We start from the raw sequence: 16,589 nt of genomic DNA on the forward strand, positions 1-16,589 counted from the left end.
GGCTTGACTTGTGGACATCAGCTCCTGGCAAATGAAGAGTCCCCACTCCATGAGGCGAGAAGCCCCTCTCACCTTTTTGACAGTCCCTGATCCACTCAGAGTTTAGTCATGGAGCCTGAATCTCCCCTCACCACACACAGGCTACGTTGTAAAAGATACATATTTAATGGGAGTTTTGTGGAGTTGCTGGCTCCTGCACACACACTCTACTACTCACATGCATCTAAAACTCACCTTTCTGAGGGGCCCTGCAGGCCAAGAAGTGAGTGTTAGAATCCTGCTCTGTTGCTGGACCTCCTGGCTGCCTTTTAACTACAAGAAGTATTCAGCTCAACTCAGCTTGTCCTCAACTCCAATCCATTCTTGCTCCTGGCCAGGGAGGGCACGTATGACCTTCTGGTCTCAGAATAAACAGGCAGCTTGGGAGTAAGAGGAATTGCTAATGATGTGGCCTGAGTCTCCCCTTGGTGGACATCCTCCTCCTGGGACTCCTCTCAGTGGGATGACCTCCTTAGGCTTCTCTTGGTGGGATGACCCCCGGGTCTCCTTTCAGTGGGATGATCTTCTGAGGCGCCTCTCAGTGGGATGACCTCCTGGGACTCCTCTCAGTGGGATGACCTCCTTAGGCTCCTCTTGGTGGGCCATCCTTCTGGGCAATGATGATAACTTCAACTTCAGAAGGAACCTCCGAAAAATAGGTTGATTTGCTTGTTTGTTTTGCTAAGGGAAACAAGCATGGCTTGGGTTTCCTGTTGAAGATGATTCTAAGTTGTGATAGAGATAAATTTGTTCTCCTTTTTGTAACCAACACAGTAAGTTCAAGTTAAGGGCCTGCTGATGGGTTTTTTCAGTATCAACCTTCATCCAACCAGTTACCTGATTCAATACTGTTTTTCTTAACAATGAAGCATACAATTTTTTCCCTAGTTTCATGTGTGAGAAAAAACTGCCTCAATTCATTGACAGTTCCAAAGTACAATTCTTAGGAAACAAAGAGGCAGATTATGATCAGTTTGAGTTGTATATCCCCCCCAGGCTAATTCACCTGGGGTAGGAGGTGTTCAGAGGCCCCCAACGTGGCCATGAGGCCCATCTTTGGGAACGGGGTAGGAACAGTGTGCAGAACAAGGGGGCATTGCCTTGGGGCCACTGCAGGGACACCCTCTATAAATGGACTTGGTGAAAATGCCATCCTGGACCCTGCAGCCATTCTCCTTTCTGTGCAAGACCAGAGGAGATCAGCTTCCTTCTGTAAAAAGAATATAAAATCTCAGGAACCCGTTCACTATGCCAAAGGGGAAAGCTAAGGCCAGAAGCTGATTCATGCAAGAAACTGCTTTTCCTTTTTTTCCTAAGCAGATAGCCTCAGATAGAAGGCCAGGTGTCTGCACAGGCAGCTGCTCTGTGGTCACCTTATGTTAGATAAAGTGCCAACTTACTGTGCATGACATGAATACATAATTGAGTGTTCCCCCATCCACTCCTTTTCACACAAAACATGTGGATTCAGTCAGTGTACTCAAAGCCCCCACAGGAACGTGACCCTACCTTCCCTCTTTCCTCTCCTCCTCACTTTTCCCCTTTAAACATTGAAGGGCCAAAAGGCTCTTAGGAAAAAGCACAGATTCAGATGTTCCTGAGGTTTTGTGTTCCCTTTTCGCAGGCACATCCTCAAACTCGACAAAATAAACCTCTACACTGATTGGGACCAGCCTCAGGCGCTTTTTGGTTTAGACGTCCTGGGAAGCGGTGCTGTTGGATCTCTGTGGAGTCACTGTTTGTTACGCCAGTTCTTTCTTTGTTTATCATTCACACACCGGTGAGAGAGATGACTGAGTCCGGTTTGGTTTATATTTTTAAACTCTGAAAACGTGATATCAATTTACTAGCAATATCACTTTGACACAGAGCAAATTTACATTATAATTTTTTTAACAATTGTGGATTCTCAATCATGGGCCCATACTCAATATTCCTATCAAATCCAACCTGCTCACAGCCCATAAACCTAACTCAGTGGAGATGTTCATGAGAAGCCTTGTTTTTTCTCTTGTCTGAAGCCAACTACGTTCCCTTTGTCCTGGGGTCCTGCTGGCAGCCACTTCTCCTCCTATAGCCATAAGATGCTGTGCAAATTGTGTCCTTTGCTCCCCCGTCACTGGTGGACTTGAGATTGTCAGCTGAAATTAAGGTTGTTGAGGCAAAAATAATTTTATCAAAGTTCATTGAAAGTCAAATGTGAGGTTGGACCTGGGAAGACACACCCACGGAGTTGAGAGTGTTCCAGAGTCTGTCACAAGGCCAAAGGTTTTTGTAGGAAAGTTTAAATGAGTTGTCTTCTTTTTTTTGGAGGATGCAACACAGAGGTCACAATCAGTTACAGATTATGACACGCAGGCTAATAATGTCCACATGAAGACAAATTAGTAAAACTTCATGCTTCGGCTCATCTTAAAAAAACAGTGCCCTCTCCAGTGTCAGCAGGTTATACATTGGTCTCTACAATAATCATTTGAGGAACCTATAAGGCAGGAGGCCGTCCCCTGCAAGCTCTGGCCAGGTTCCAGCCAGCACAGGGACCCACAAAGGAAGCCTCTCCTGGTGACCAAGACTGAGCAGACTCGGGGTCTCTGTCTGACTCTCTAAGGACTGAGATATCCATAATTCTTTTTAAATTATCCATGGAAACAGCAGGACAAAAAATGCACAGGGCCTCCTAGTGCCTGGGTGAATGTGCTCAGTCCTCTTTGAAGAGAAACCTCAAGGATAGCAAATTGAAGGCTTTGAAAGACGGGTCTATTTAGATGAAGGGTGCCTATGCCTTAACAGCAAGCCAAATTAGGATGCTGTTGTAATGAATTTAGCATTTCCCCTTGAAAGCACACAGCATTTTCCCCCTCATTAACACATGTGCTCCTCCCTCCCCTCCCCCAGCCTCTACAAAGGATCTAAGGGCACCATCTGAGCTCAGGGGGAGCCTGCAGGGGGTAGGAGCCACTTTCAAGGCAGGTGGCCAGCTTTGCTGATCCTGAGACCTCATCCTTGGCTTTTGACTATCTAATATACAGTGACATCTGTACCTTGAAACATAAGATTCGGTTTTGAAATCTCAAACTAATACGCATCAATAAGAGGCCAGTGATAGGAACTAAAGAGGAAGTAAGGGCTCTGGAATTCTCCCAAAGCAAGTATCTTCTTGTGCTCATGGACTTCCTTAAGAACATCATTTATTACACAATCTCAGTGAATTGTGGATTGCCTGGTAATGTTTTGTAGGTAATTCATGCAGTCTTATTTTCCCAGCAGGACTCCACTGAAATTCAAACTAAATTCAACTGAGTGTCATATGTCAGGCAGTCCTACTCTCTTTTGTACATGCCAACTTTTTTTATTCTCCAAGGATAAGGGTCTGGCATCTTTGTTATCCTCTACTGTGTGCAAACTAGAAGCTTTGTCCTTGATTTTTCTGTTGCACTGCTCTGTTTGATGCAAAATATACACACATTTTTTCTGTGGAAAATTCCATGACTATTACACACTTCATCTATGGTTATAGTCGACTGAATCAAGGAAAGAATATGTTTTCTGATTCCTGGAAGCCCATTCTCACTCACATAGAACAAAATACAAGCAATGGGTTAAAAATCTAAACAGTACAGCATGTTCTTTACTTTATATCTATATACTATCTGAAAGATAATTTTCAGAAAAAGGTAAGATCATGACTTGTACTAAGATATTAAAATGCAGAAGTGTTAAAGATTTTATTTTACACATATGATAGGAGGGAACTAGGCAGATGTTAGAACCTGTTCAAAGGAAAATTGAAAACATTTATATGGAATAAAGGAATTTTGAAATGAATTGCAAATGGAGAGAAAGCTGTTTTTTTACAGGAGGAAGAAGCCAGTAAAAATCACTACTAAACAGGACAGAATGTCTCTCTCTCTCTCTCTATCTCTCTCTCTATATATATATCTCCATCAGTTACCTGCAATTTGCAAAGAATTGTAAAATAGTTCAAAGACAATGAACAGCCTAAAAGTATGTGCTATTGCTTTCCATTGAAACACATTCTTTTTAACATATCTAATCAGTATATCTTAACTAATGAATTTGCACCACTCTGCAGGAAAAGGATGATTTTTAACTTCCTTTAATTGATCAATTGATAATTGATCATCTGATCATCATCAAGGTAGGCAGTTGCTGTCTACCTTTTCAAAATTCGAAGCAAACATTTTTATTAAAAGATTTTCACCAAAGTTAATTAAAAATCAAAACCCAAATCAAAACAGAACACACAGGAAGCTGTGCTCCTCACATGGATGACGACTTTCCCTGGAGATTACAGCTCTCAGGGTGACATCCGTGTAGATGGTTCTGTAACTCTGTTAAAATGAAAACCTGCTGCCCTGTGGGAACAGAGCCGGGTGAGTCCTGGCTTCCACACAGTGCCACCCTGAGAAGGCGAGGTCTCCGCAGTGTCTGGCTGCAGTGCAGCCGGGGCAGAGGAATGAAGTGTCACAGCAGGAAGCAGATGGCTGCATTTGCAGACAATCAATCTAAAGACACTTGCAGCTCTGAGTTTCAGGGGAACTTGTCTAAGCAGCACGTTATTGCTGGAAGGCATCTAATGAACTAAGTTACTGGTGTTCTTGCTTGTCAGAGAGCTGTGGAACGCTGTATGGATTTTATAATCATTTTCTTCTTTGAGACTAACAAAGTCTAAATTCTTCCTGATTGGCAGGTGAGGGTAGGCCATGGGCCCTCGCGATCCTGGCAGCACTGTTTTGGCCACAGGGGTGTGGTGCTGCAGCCTCATGCACCCAGCGTGCGGCTCTGATGGTAACTGATGCACCAGTCTCATGCACGCTGGCCACACCGGCCCTGGGGACGCCCGAGCTGGCCTTTGGCTGCTTCTCTGTTGCTTTCCCTCTTCAGCTACTGACTTGCAATTGGCGTAAATTCTAGACACCATGTTGTCAAACCTTCCCCAACCCTGGGCTTGCTTCCTGCCCTCACTCAGGTAAATGTCAATGAAAACAAGTGACTGAGGTTCATGTAATCTAATGTGTCCTTTTTTCCTTTGTGGTAGCCCTGTCTGTGCCCAACAGGACCCCCCGGAAAGTCTGGGCTCTAAGGAAGACATTCTGCAGCCCTAATTTTAAAACTATTTGGCATTTCAAATCCGGTTTTCAGGTCCCTGGGGTGGGTAGAGGATTCTTCAAGAAGAAAGCGTTCTGAACCAGAGCAGCAACAAGGGTGAGGGGTCCAGGACAGTACAGAACAAGAGTTTGCCTGGTGGCTCTGCCAGGGCCTGGGAGGACAGCAAAGTCAGCTGCCAGCTGGGACCAAGACAGGGAGACAGAGGCAGAGGGAGACAGAGACAGAGAGGGACAGAGACAGAGAGGGACAGAGACAGAGAGGGGTAGAGACAGAGAGGGACAGAGACAGAGACAGAGGGATAAGAACATAGACATAGAAATAGGGAGACAGAGACACAGAGACCGAAAGAGACAGAAAGATACAAAGAGGCAGACAGACAGAGACAGAGAGACAGATAGCCAGAGAGAGTCACAGAGACAGAGACAGAGAGATAGAGAGACAGAGGGAGACAGAGAAAGAGAAAGTCAGAGACAGAGAGAGACAGAGAGTGGTGGAGACAGAGGCCCAGCAGCTGCCCGTCCACTCTCTGCCTGACCTGCAATCTGCCTCTTCTGCCCTTGGATTTGCCCCGACCAGAGCTTTTGCAGGAAGGGCCACTCATTTGTGGAGGGGGAGCCCAGAGCTGGACCATCAGGAGACCCAGGAGAGAAGCCCTGCAGCAAAATCAGGACACCTGAATTAGTCAGGCCAGCAGTGACTCAGGGCCTGGAGAGCCCCATTGTCAGAGGCCAGCTGGAAGGCTCCACCAGCCAAGGGCAGGTCACCAAGGCAGGTCACAGGCCAGAAGGCAGAGGGGCCAGCACAAAACCGAGCTTTGAAGGCACAGAGCAGGAGCCAGGCGGGGACACTGGGGGCACAGGTGCAGTTCTCAGGGTGAGGATGCCTCCTTAGCCTGACTCCATGTCACTGGTGACCAGTTAACAAGGTGCAAGCTGCAACCTTCACAGAGGGTGATCCTCCTGGAGACAAATGCACCTGACTGGCCGTAACATGTCCCCGACCCACTGGCTCCCCTGCTGAGCCCATGTCAGAGGAGTCTGCAGTGGCCTGTGCATGGCCTTGGGCTTGCCAAGTCCCAGGAGGGTGGGTGTTGTCTGTGTGGCTCCCTGCTGCCGGCAGCGCATCTCACCTGGGCACAGAACAGCAAAGACAGCCAGCGTGGGCTGCAGGTACACCCCGGGGACTGGGCATGGGGCAGCAGCTGCTCATGTTTATCGGCACCAAAGGTCAAAGCAGAAACCAGCTGTGATGATCGGGACGGCTGCGCCTCCTGGGGTTTCCCGATCATTGACAAGTCTAAATTCTAAAGAATGCGACCCATAAATACATTTTTTTGGTCTTAGACTTGAGAAACGGAGGAGAAATAACAGCAGCAGTGTCCTGTGACAATTTCTGAAACACGGAGGAGTCCTGGAATAAACCATGCCTTGGATCCCACAGCGGAAGGAGGAGCACAGCACAGCTGGGATCAGGAGGACTCTGAAGTCTCCTGGATGTGGCAGGCGTAAGCTCAGCCACTGTGCACAGCGTGTGTCCTTGAGCAGGTCACCTAAACTGCCTGGGTCTCACATCCTTGCCCGTAAAGTGGGAAGAATAATATTATTGCATGAGGTTTAGAAATTCGTAAAACGATTGGTGGGAATGTAAACTACTACAGCTACTATGAAGAACAGTATGGAGATTCCTCAAAAAAACCCACAAATAGGCCGGGCGCGGTGGCTCAAGCCTGTAATCCCAGCACTTTGGGAGGCCGAGACGGGCGGATCACGAGGTCAGGAGATCGAGACCATCCTGGCGAACACGGTGAAACCCCGTCTCTACTAAAAAAATACAAAAAAACTAGCCAGGCAAGGCGGCGGGCGCCTGTAGTCCCAGCTACTCGGGAGGCTGAGGCAGGAGAATGGCGTAAACCCCGGGGGCGGAGCTTGCAGTGAGCTGAGATCCGGCCACTGCACTCCAGCCCGGGCGACAGAGCCAGACTCCGTCTCAAAAAAAAAAAAAAAAAAAAAAAAAAAAAAAAAAAAACCCACAAATAGAATCATGATATGAGCCAGCTAACCCACTCCTGGGTGTTCATCCAGAGAGAAGGAAGTCGGTATATCAAAGAGACACCTGCATCCCCACATTCACCCCGATACTGTCACCATAGCCAAGATACGGAACAAACAGAGGTGTCCACCACTGGATGACTGGATGAAGAATGCAGTATATATACACAATGGAATCCTATTCAGCCATAAAAAGGAATAAACCCTCTCACTGTGGCCACACGAATGGAACTGGGGACATGATGTTAAGTGCTGTAAGCTGGGAACAGAAAGTTCAACACCACACGTTCTCACTCATATGTGTGAACTAAAAAAAAAAAAAGAAAGAAAAAAAATGATCTCATAGAGTTAAAAAGTAGAATGGAGGATACTAGAGGCTGGAAATGGGGAGGGGAGGGGTAGGGAGAGGAGAGGGATAGGGAGAGACATGTTAAAGGACACAAAATCACAGGTAGGCTGGAGGAAGGAGTCCCAGTGTTCCGTGCCACTGCAGGATAACCAGAGTTTACAGTGATACACAGCATCCATTCTCATTGCGCTTTCACCAATCCGAGAGAGATTGCTCAGGTCCAATCAAAAGACTCACTTCTTGGATACTCAAGAGCACACAATCCATGAGGATCTCAAGGTCGCATCAGAGCTGGACATGGATGAAAGCAGGGTGCGGACACAGCGTCCTGTCTGTGCTTGGTGTGGCGGGGAACTCGACTAGGCGGAACCTGCTGGTTTAGCCAGCCTGCTGGGACATGTGCCTCACGCAGAGCCAGGCCTGCTGATGACGCACGGGTGTGAGGATGCTGCCAATGAACACACGCACTGCGTTTATGCAGGCACATCAGGAAGTCACCGCTCTCATGGCCAAGAGTTCCCTCTGGAAGATCCCCCCACTGACTGCCCTTGGGGGTGGCTGAGCTGACCACCAGGTATCATGAAAGCCCAAATGCCGGGAGTGCCAGCTCCTGGAAACTGATTTGCATTCTCAGGACAACCTTGGGAATCATTAGGGAAACGGGAAGATGTGAAGAGGACTGACCTGTATTCCAAAAGACAGAAAGCCACACTGCCAAACGCCACTGAGGAAGCCACCTGCCTCGCTATTGGGACTGGTGCACTGTGGGCCAGTTGTCATCCTGCCAGAGGAGAAGGTGGCAGAACAACAGCCTAAACCGGTCCAACAGGAACCCAAAGACCGGGCATTCCAGACGTCCCTGCAGAGTTTCACAGGCAACGAGGCAGCTCAGAGTGAAGCGAGAAGAGTGACATACCAGCCCACGTCTCCTGCGTGCAACTGCCTGGACACCTGAGCACACAGATGCCACGGTCAGCTCCTATGGGAGGAGGCCCCCTCAACACTTCCACGTGGTGTTGCTGCCATTGGAAAAGCAGAACTCAGTCCATCTTAGAACCACACTCCGGGACTCAGTGCCACGTCTGGTAACACCAGTTGATGTATGAAGGACTTATTTTTTCTCCCTGTCTGAGACATATTTGTCTAGAAGGTCGAGGAATGAACCTAATCAAAGTAGCTTTGCAGGGACAATTTCACTGCGAGCTTGGACCGTGGAGAAGTCGATTGCATAGGGAATGGGGGCTGTCTCTGTATTATTACTTCATTGCTTGCTAGTCTCTGTGCAGGGCATAGAAGCTCTGCGTGGTAATCTTGTTGTTGTCGTTGGTATTGTTTTTAAGGATGAGAAAACAAAGCTCAGCAAGACTAAAGAAGGTACCCATATCACGTAGCAGGTGAGTGATGGAGTCTGGATTTGAACCCTCATCTAGACAGCTGCCGGTCAGCTAAGAGTGTCACTGAGAAAACATCAACTCTACAGGCACTAACAGGATTCACCCTTCTGGATCCAGGCCTTGGGTTAATGTATGAATGAAACACAAAAGGACCCCAGTGTGGTAAGCAGAAATTTGAGCAGGAGAAGGAAGATAAACAAGAAGAAGAACAGGATGAAGCTTCCTGAGGAAATAACCATCCCCGCTGTATCCCACACACACCTAGAACCCTTTAGCCAGGAGAAGGGAGGACAGAGGGATGGTGGAATACACAGGATTTTTCTGTTAGCCTGAATGTACCACCAGATGGAAGGAGGTTCAAGAACATAAGTCTGTGCCTTGAAGAGTAAACTCTGACCTTTTTCTTCTCCTGCCCAGATTCCTACCTAAGGGGCCTGGGGAGGTCGCCCTACAAACCACAAAGTCTCATCGGAGGGGCCCTACCCTGTGTAATGCGGCTCTTTCCAACCTGACTCTGGCATAACTTCACATGACAGATAAGGAAGAAAATAAAAATATTTTAACCCTAAATACGTTTCTTGGCCATATCTTGAAATGTCCCTGCAAAGCTGTTTCTTGTGGGAAAAGGGTCCATTCTGTAGAGAATCCTGTTACCTTTCCAGGCCTTTTTCCTGATCCAGGACAGAGTCCACTAAGTTTCTGGCACCTTTTAAGTCTCATAAACATTTACCATCGATTCTCTCTAAGCCTGCCACCTGGAGGCTGCATCAGCTTAGTAAGGACCTTGGTCTCCACAACCGCTTGTCCTACCCAGACATTTCCTTTCTATTGGTTCCAGGTCTTTAGATGAACTCTCAACCAACTGCCAGTCAGAAAATCTGTGAATCCGCCTGTGACCTGGAAGCCCCTGCTTCCAGTTGTCCCACCTTTCTGGTCTGAACTGATGTACACCTGAGATGTACTGACTGATGCCTTATGCCCCATAGAATACAGGAAGCCTAACTGTGCCCTGACCACCTGGGCCACATGTTCTCTGGGTCTCCTGAGGACTGTGTCACGGGCCATGGTCACTCACGTTTGGCTCAGAATAAATCTCCTCCAGTATTTTACAGAGTTTGGCTCTTTTTATTGACAACCTTTTAAAATGTCAAGTCAGGATAGGATCTCACCACACATGGCACCCAAAGGCGTGCTGGCTGCCCACTGACTATTCCAGTCGACAGAGCCAGGTACAGGGGTCAGAGCCACAGCAGCTCCCGTGGGCCAGTGAGGAGGCCCAGCTTGGGAGGAGGCTCCGTCTCTCCACACCCAATGGAGGCAGCTCTGCTCCTGAGCTCAGGGTGGGCTTCACCTGGAGTTAGGAGTCGGGGGCCTGAGTCGTGCTTCCTCATTGCTCTGGTGCCCGAAAAGATGAGCAGTCACAGTGAGACAGGGCCTGACCCAGCGTGCACAAGCCCGGGAAGGAAAGGAGTGAAAGGACCTGCTTCCCCGGGACCAGAGCAAAGAGGAGAAAGAGAGTAAGTGATTGATGTTGCCTGGGTTAGAAGGAGGTAGTAGGAGAAGCACGTTGGTGTTAGGGGCTCGCCTGGGCAGTCACAAAGGGGCCCACAGACAGACAAGCCTGTAAACCAAAAATACAATTCTATGGGCCCCAACCATCTGAACGAACCTCCTCCTCTGCCAGGGCACTCTTAACATTTAACCTGAGAGTCTGGTTCAGGCCGTGACGGGAAGTGGGGGCCGGACAGACCTCATTATATCCTACAGCACTAACATCAACATAGACCTTACATCTGATAAGAAACATTTGCGATCTCTTCCCTCTGAAGCCTGCTACCTGAAGGCTTCCTCTGCAAGCAAGAACTTTGTTCTCCACAACCTCTTATCCTAACCCAGACATTTCTTTCTATTTGTTCCAAGTCTTTAGACAAACTCAACTGATTGTCAACCAGAACATTTTTAAATCTATCTATAAGCTATTAATAGCAACAGGTCCCCCAAACCTCCCCACCCCACTTCACATTGTCCCACCTTACTGGACCAAACCAATGTATTTCTTAAATGTATTTGATTGAAGTCTCATGTCTCCCTAAGATGTATACAACCAAGCTGCATCCCACCACCTTGGGCACATGTTCTCAGACCTCCTGAGGTCTGTGTCACAGGCCATGGTCACTCATACTCGGCTCAGAATAAATCTCTTCAAATATTTTAGAGTTTGACTCTTCATCGACAGGCCCCTTGCTGGGCCTAATGCTCAGCTGGAAATTCATCATCTTACCTTTGAATGTGTGTTCTAAACGTGAAGTCACTGGGACTGGGAGCGTGCCTGAGGGCAGAGATTTGTGCCACCTGCTCGTCTGCCACTGCTTCTAGCCTCTCTATTTGCATAGAACATTCTCGATGCTCTGTGGGATTCTGAGGCAGCCATGATGGTGGGAGTTCAAGGTAAGTGAAGAGCAGCAGAGTCAGCCACCCCCAAAGATACCTCTTTGGCATAAGGATTATTTTGAGCTGAAGACAATTTAAAACATGTAGATATAAGAGAAGCTCTCTCTCTTGCCCCTCTTTGCCTAAAAGCAGGACATAATTTAGTGAAGGTGTCCCCACTCCTGTCTCTACCAGGAAAGACAGAAGCCAATCACTGGGATAAGTCTAGGCCTTATCAGCCTGGACAGCACTGGAGGAATCTACTTAGCAAACTTGACTATTAAGAACTATTAATAGTTCTTAAGGACTATTAAGCCCTTATCCTCCATTCATTTCCCGTGTATTTAGCTGGCTGCCATTTGCTGCCCTAGAAGCTCAAAGGTCTTTTCCTTTGTATTGTCACTTCTCTAAAATTTGTTGTTATTTTGTTTAGAAGCTCTATCAGCCCAAGTTCCAGTAACCCCTTGGAGTGACTCATGGCTGAGTGCTCCCATGTGTATGCATAATGAGCGTGTTAATAACCTTGTTTGTTTCTGTTTTGTCAACCTGTCTTTTGCCATTCTAATTTATAGGACCTCAGCCAGAGAACCTAGGATGGGTAGAAGGAAAAGGAAATTTTTCCTCCCCTGTGAGTGTCCCGCTTATGACAGATAAGTGGAGGGCTGATGAGCCTGTAAACCAAAAATACAACTGCCCTGAGAGGCCACGCCACCTCCTTGAATCAGAAGTTGACAGACAGAAGGCAGGAGACACAGGCAGCCACGGAGCCGAGCCCATCCCACGTCTCACCTGTGCTGCTTCCTGAATGGTCCTTTCCTTTATCCTGGCGATGATGGCACGGAAGGGCAGGCAGAGGGCTGCAGCCTGGCTCCTTTCCTTCAGTCCTCCTGACGAAGTTCTCTGTCTTAAGCTCTGTCTTAACTCTGGCCCTCAGCAGAAGCACCTGAAGAACATCCTAAAACCTGCACAGCTGAGCTCTGCCCAGAATTGCAATTCCCTCATTTGTCACCTAATGATTCCCGGGTGTGGCGACGCTGCCGGCCGGGGGAACTCATTGTGGGAACCCACGCCTGGCACAATCCTTCCCATCCAGGCTGCTGCCGACGTGGCAGCCCATCCCTGCAACACCTGTATCTTGCTCAACAACTGAGCTCAAATAACCCTTTGTGTTCATTTCCTGAGGTCACCACAACAGGAACTTCTTGTCTCCCAGTCCTGGAGGCCAGGAGTCTGCACTCATGGTGTCAGCAGGGCCACGCTCCCTCCACAGGCTCCACGGCAGGGAGGCGCCCATGCCTTGCTCTTAGCTCTGGTGTTCGGGGAAACCCTTGTTTGTAGATGCGTCACCCCAACCTCTGCCTTCATCTTCACATGGCCACCTTCTCCCCGTGCTCCCCTCTCTTCCTATGAGGACATTGGTCACATGGAACTCGAGGCTCACCCTGCTCCAGAATGACCCCAGATCAACTCGATCAGTTCTGCAAGCAAGGGCTCGTTCACAGGCACCAGGTTAGGGCTTTTCAACATACCTTTCTAGGGGACGCAACTCAACTCACAACCCTTTCTCCTCAGAAGGTTTGTCCACATCCCCCACACCGGAAGGCCCCCCTACCCCCGACCCCCTGTGTCCTTCATGATGGGGCCCTTCTCCCTTATCCCACTGAAAGCTCCCTGACAACAGACTCCTCTTGTTCACCTCTGGGCACCCCACAGCCCTTGGCATTGCACCCTCTGCTCATAGTTCGGGCCAGTTTGTTAAGAGATGGCATCGGTGATTATGACGCCTGGCTGACTTGTGACAAGCTCTGTCTTAAGAACTTGACACAGAGCTTCACAACAGCCACTAACAGGTATGTGCTGTCATTATCCCTGTCTTAGACATGAAAAAAGAGAGATGCAAAATGATTAGGTGACTTGGAGAGCCCATGGTCAATAGATGCCACAGCCAGACATGAACAGAGATGCATGGGTGCTCTGCTCCAGAACAGAGATGCCAGATATAAACACGGTGGGGTGGGGGCTCCAGACCATGTGAGCGCCACCGCCGCCCACCCCCTCGTACAGCCTCTGGGCAGGTGTCCTTTGTTCTGACTTCTCAGCTTTCAACCAGGGCCAGCTGCAGAATTTAGGGGCCCAGGACAAAACACAAATGCAGGGCCTCCTATACAAAAAGCAGGAAAAAGTGCCATTATGGTACTGAAATACAACGCTTTTTCCTTCCCTCTGCAGTCTCTTTCCCCTCTTTTCATGGGGTTCCTTTATTTGCCGCATTGTCATTCTAAGAAGGAAAATTAAAAATTATTAGTCAACTTATTTTGTGCAATGCCAATTTCAAGTGCAAACATAGGAGCATTTCTCTCATTTGCAAAATCACCAAAATTTCTCAATTTGCAGTTTGTAGCTTGTACATGTTTTCTTCTTATCAGAACAGTGAGGCGCTACAAAAAACTCCCTCAACTGTATCCACTATAGCTCCTGATCCAAGACTGGGTCTCTGGCTGTTGCTCACCATGGTTCCCTCAGCACTGAGCCATAATGTTTCGGCCAGAACGGGCGCCTCACTCACCCACGTAAGCCCTGCACAGCCTGCCTATTCCCCCGGCCTCCAGCCACGCTCACCTTGCTGGGTTTTCTCAGCCTGCTCACCTCTCAGCCTTGCCACAGCCGCCAACACATTCCTCTGTCATATACCGGGGCCCCTGCAGCTGCCTCGTCCTGGTCCCAGCAGGTAAAAGTGTCACACTTGTAAGTGTTCAGTTGATGCAAATTCACATTTAAAGTTTGTTTTCTCTGTCCCTGCACAACAGGGTTGTTTTCAAAGTTACGCTGATTAGACAGAAGTGGACTCTTGTCCCAGCTGAGGCCCTCCTATGGGTACCACCCCCTGAATGGCTGATGCAACACAGCAACAGTGTTGACTGAATCCCGGCAGTTTCAGGCCACAGCCAACTGGGGAGACAGCAATGAGTGTTGGATGGTCGGGGTCCTCTCCGCCCCGCCATGAAACCTGAACTAACTAGACAAGTTTATCCAGAGCTGGACATGACTCTTTGGGCCATGCAGCTTTATTATTATTATTATTATTATTATTATTATTATTACTACTACTACTATTTTGTAGAAATAGGTCCTGACTATGCTGCCTAGGCTGGTCTCCAATTCCTGAGCTAGAGTGAGCCTCACTCCTTGGCCTCCCAAAGTGCTGGATCGACAGGCATGAACCACTGTGCCCAGCCCCAACACACACTTTTTAGTCATCAACGATGGGGTTTGGTCCTGGGTGTGTTGCGGGGCCTGATGAGAACTTCCTCAACAGGTTCCTGATGCGAAACCCCGCGTTTCTCCCTTGAAACGGGGCACCCAGCTTCGGGGTTGCTCTCATCTCTGAGACAGACCTCTGTGTTTCTTCCCTTCTGCTATCACCTTGTTGGACGGTCCTGCTCTGAGGGCCACCAGAGAGGCCTGGACCTGTGGAGATGCTTTGTCTTGGAAGCAAAGGCTGTGTGCAGCCACTCCAGCCACCCACCCCTGGGAGGAGTCCTCCTGTGCTTCCGGGAGCCAATGCCACAGCTTGTCTCTGACTGAACGTGCACTGGCAGAGGCGTAGAATGATGAGCTCTTAGAGAGCGACTGCGATCTGAGTCCAGCCAGGGAAAGGCTTCATCCTCCTTGTGATTGTGGGACTCAGGCATGTCTGTCATCAGGTGGAGGTTCGATCAACAGGCTCAGCCACCCTGGTGTTGTGACTCTACACAAAATGAAGCTAGAGGAATATTGCTACAAAAGAATGATCATGGCAGGAGGCGGGGTAGAGCAATGTCAGGTCTCGGCGCTTCTTGCACTGAAATATTAGGGCAGTTGTAATGATCTCTATCTCACACAAATGAACAGAGTGATGAAGAAGACTCAGAGAAAGGCAGCTGAGAAGAGTGACAAACAAGGTAGAAAGGCTGACTTAAAGTAGAAAAATAAAAATTCATCCAGCACCTCCCAAAGTCAGATATTGGTCAAGAAGCACCCAAATAATTCAGGTCATTTAACTTTGCTCAAATGCCTCAAGGCAAGTATCACAACTCCTCCTGCTTTAGAGATGAGAATGCCAAGGCTCCCGAGGGCTGAGTAAGGAGCCCTGGTTTGTGTGAGTACAGCTAACACAACAGGTGTTAAAGCCCAATCTTCAGGGGTTTAATCCAAGAGAAGTTAACTTTCACTTAGAAAAAGTTCAGCACCACAGTTCCTGGTGGATAAGCCACTTCCCACGAGCTCATTCCCAGACTGTCTCTGTGTCTCCCCATCCTGTCCACCTCCAAGGGCTTCAAGTCCTCAGAAGGTTCTGGATCCAGCCTGCATGGAACAAAGGGCCCCTCTGCTCATTTCCATTGCTGAGCCCTACAGGAGATGCTGGGATTGGAGCTCACCTTGTACCCAGGGTGGAAGGGAAGTGTGTTTGGTGAACACATAGCACCCAGGCCAGGTACCCAAAGCCACACAGCTCTAGCAGCAGCCTACATCCCGACGCGGGTCAGGCAATGGAGTCCAAGCTTACGCGTTCTCTGACTTGAGTTTTCTGAATCTCAGTCCTCTCCTATAGAATGGGGAAAACGTCTCCTTCACAGGATTGCTGTGAGGATGAGAAGAGAAAATGCCTGCAGAGGTCATTCCTGGATGCTTAGTTATGGACAGGGCACCGGGAGAAAGGGTGATGCTGGAGTCTCTCTTTAGTCCTTAGGGAGCATCAACAAAGAGAGTGTCTCCTGAATCAGAGATCACAACAGAGTGTGTCCGAGAGGCCACCTCTCACCTCCCTCCCCAGCCTCACACACGCAGTCGGGACTGGACTTCTGATGGCAATTCAGTGACGCTCAATCACAAACCAGCAGGGCAGACCAGGAGATGGGAGCAAACTAAGCTATCGTTTCACTAACTTCACAGAGGAGCCTGATACAGAAAAATGTATACATTGTTTGCCTTAAAGTGAACAATAGAGAATAACTACCCTATCTTCAAAGCAGCTTTCCAAGATCAAATCCGTTGCATCCGGAATGCCTTTCTTTGACCTTGGAACCTCCAGAAGTGGCCAGGACTCCCCCACAGAGCACATGCAGCGCTGCCTAGAAGCCGGTAGCTCTCCCGTAGAACGCTGGGAAGCAGCCAGTGTTGATGTGGGAGTGTCAGCGTGCGTTCCTTTGTCAACGTCCT

The sequence above is a fragment of the Macaca nemestrina genome, chromosome 5 (assembly GCF_043159975.1).
Source record: "Macaca nemestrina isolate mMacNem1 chromosome 5, mMacNem.hap1, whole genome shotgun sequence".
In the NCBI taxonomy this organism is placed as follows: Eukaryota; Metazoa; Chordata; class Mammalia; order Primates; family Cercopithecidae; genus Macaca; species Macaca nemestrina.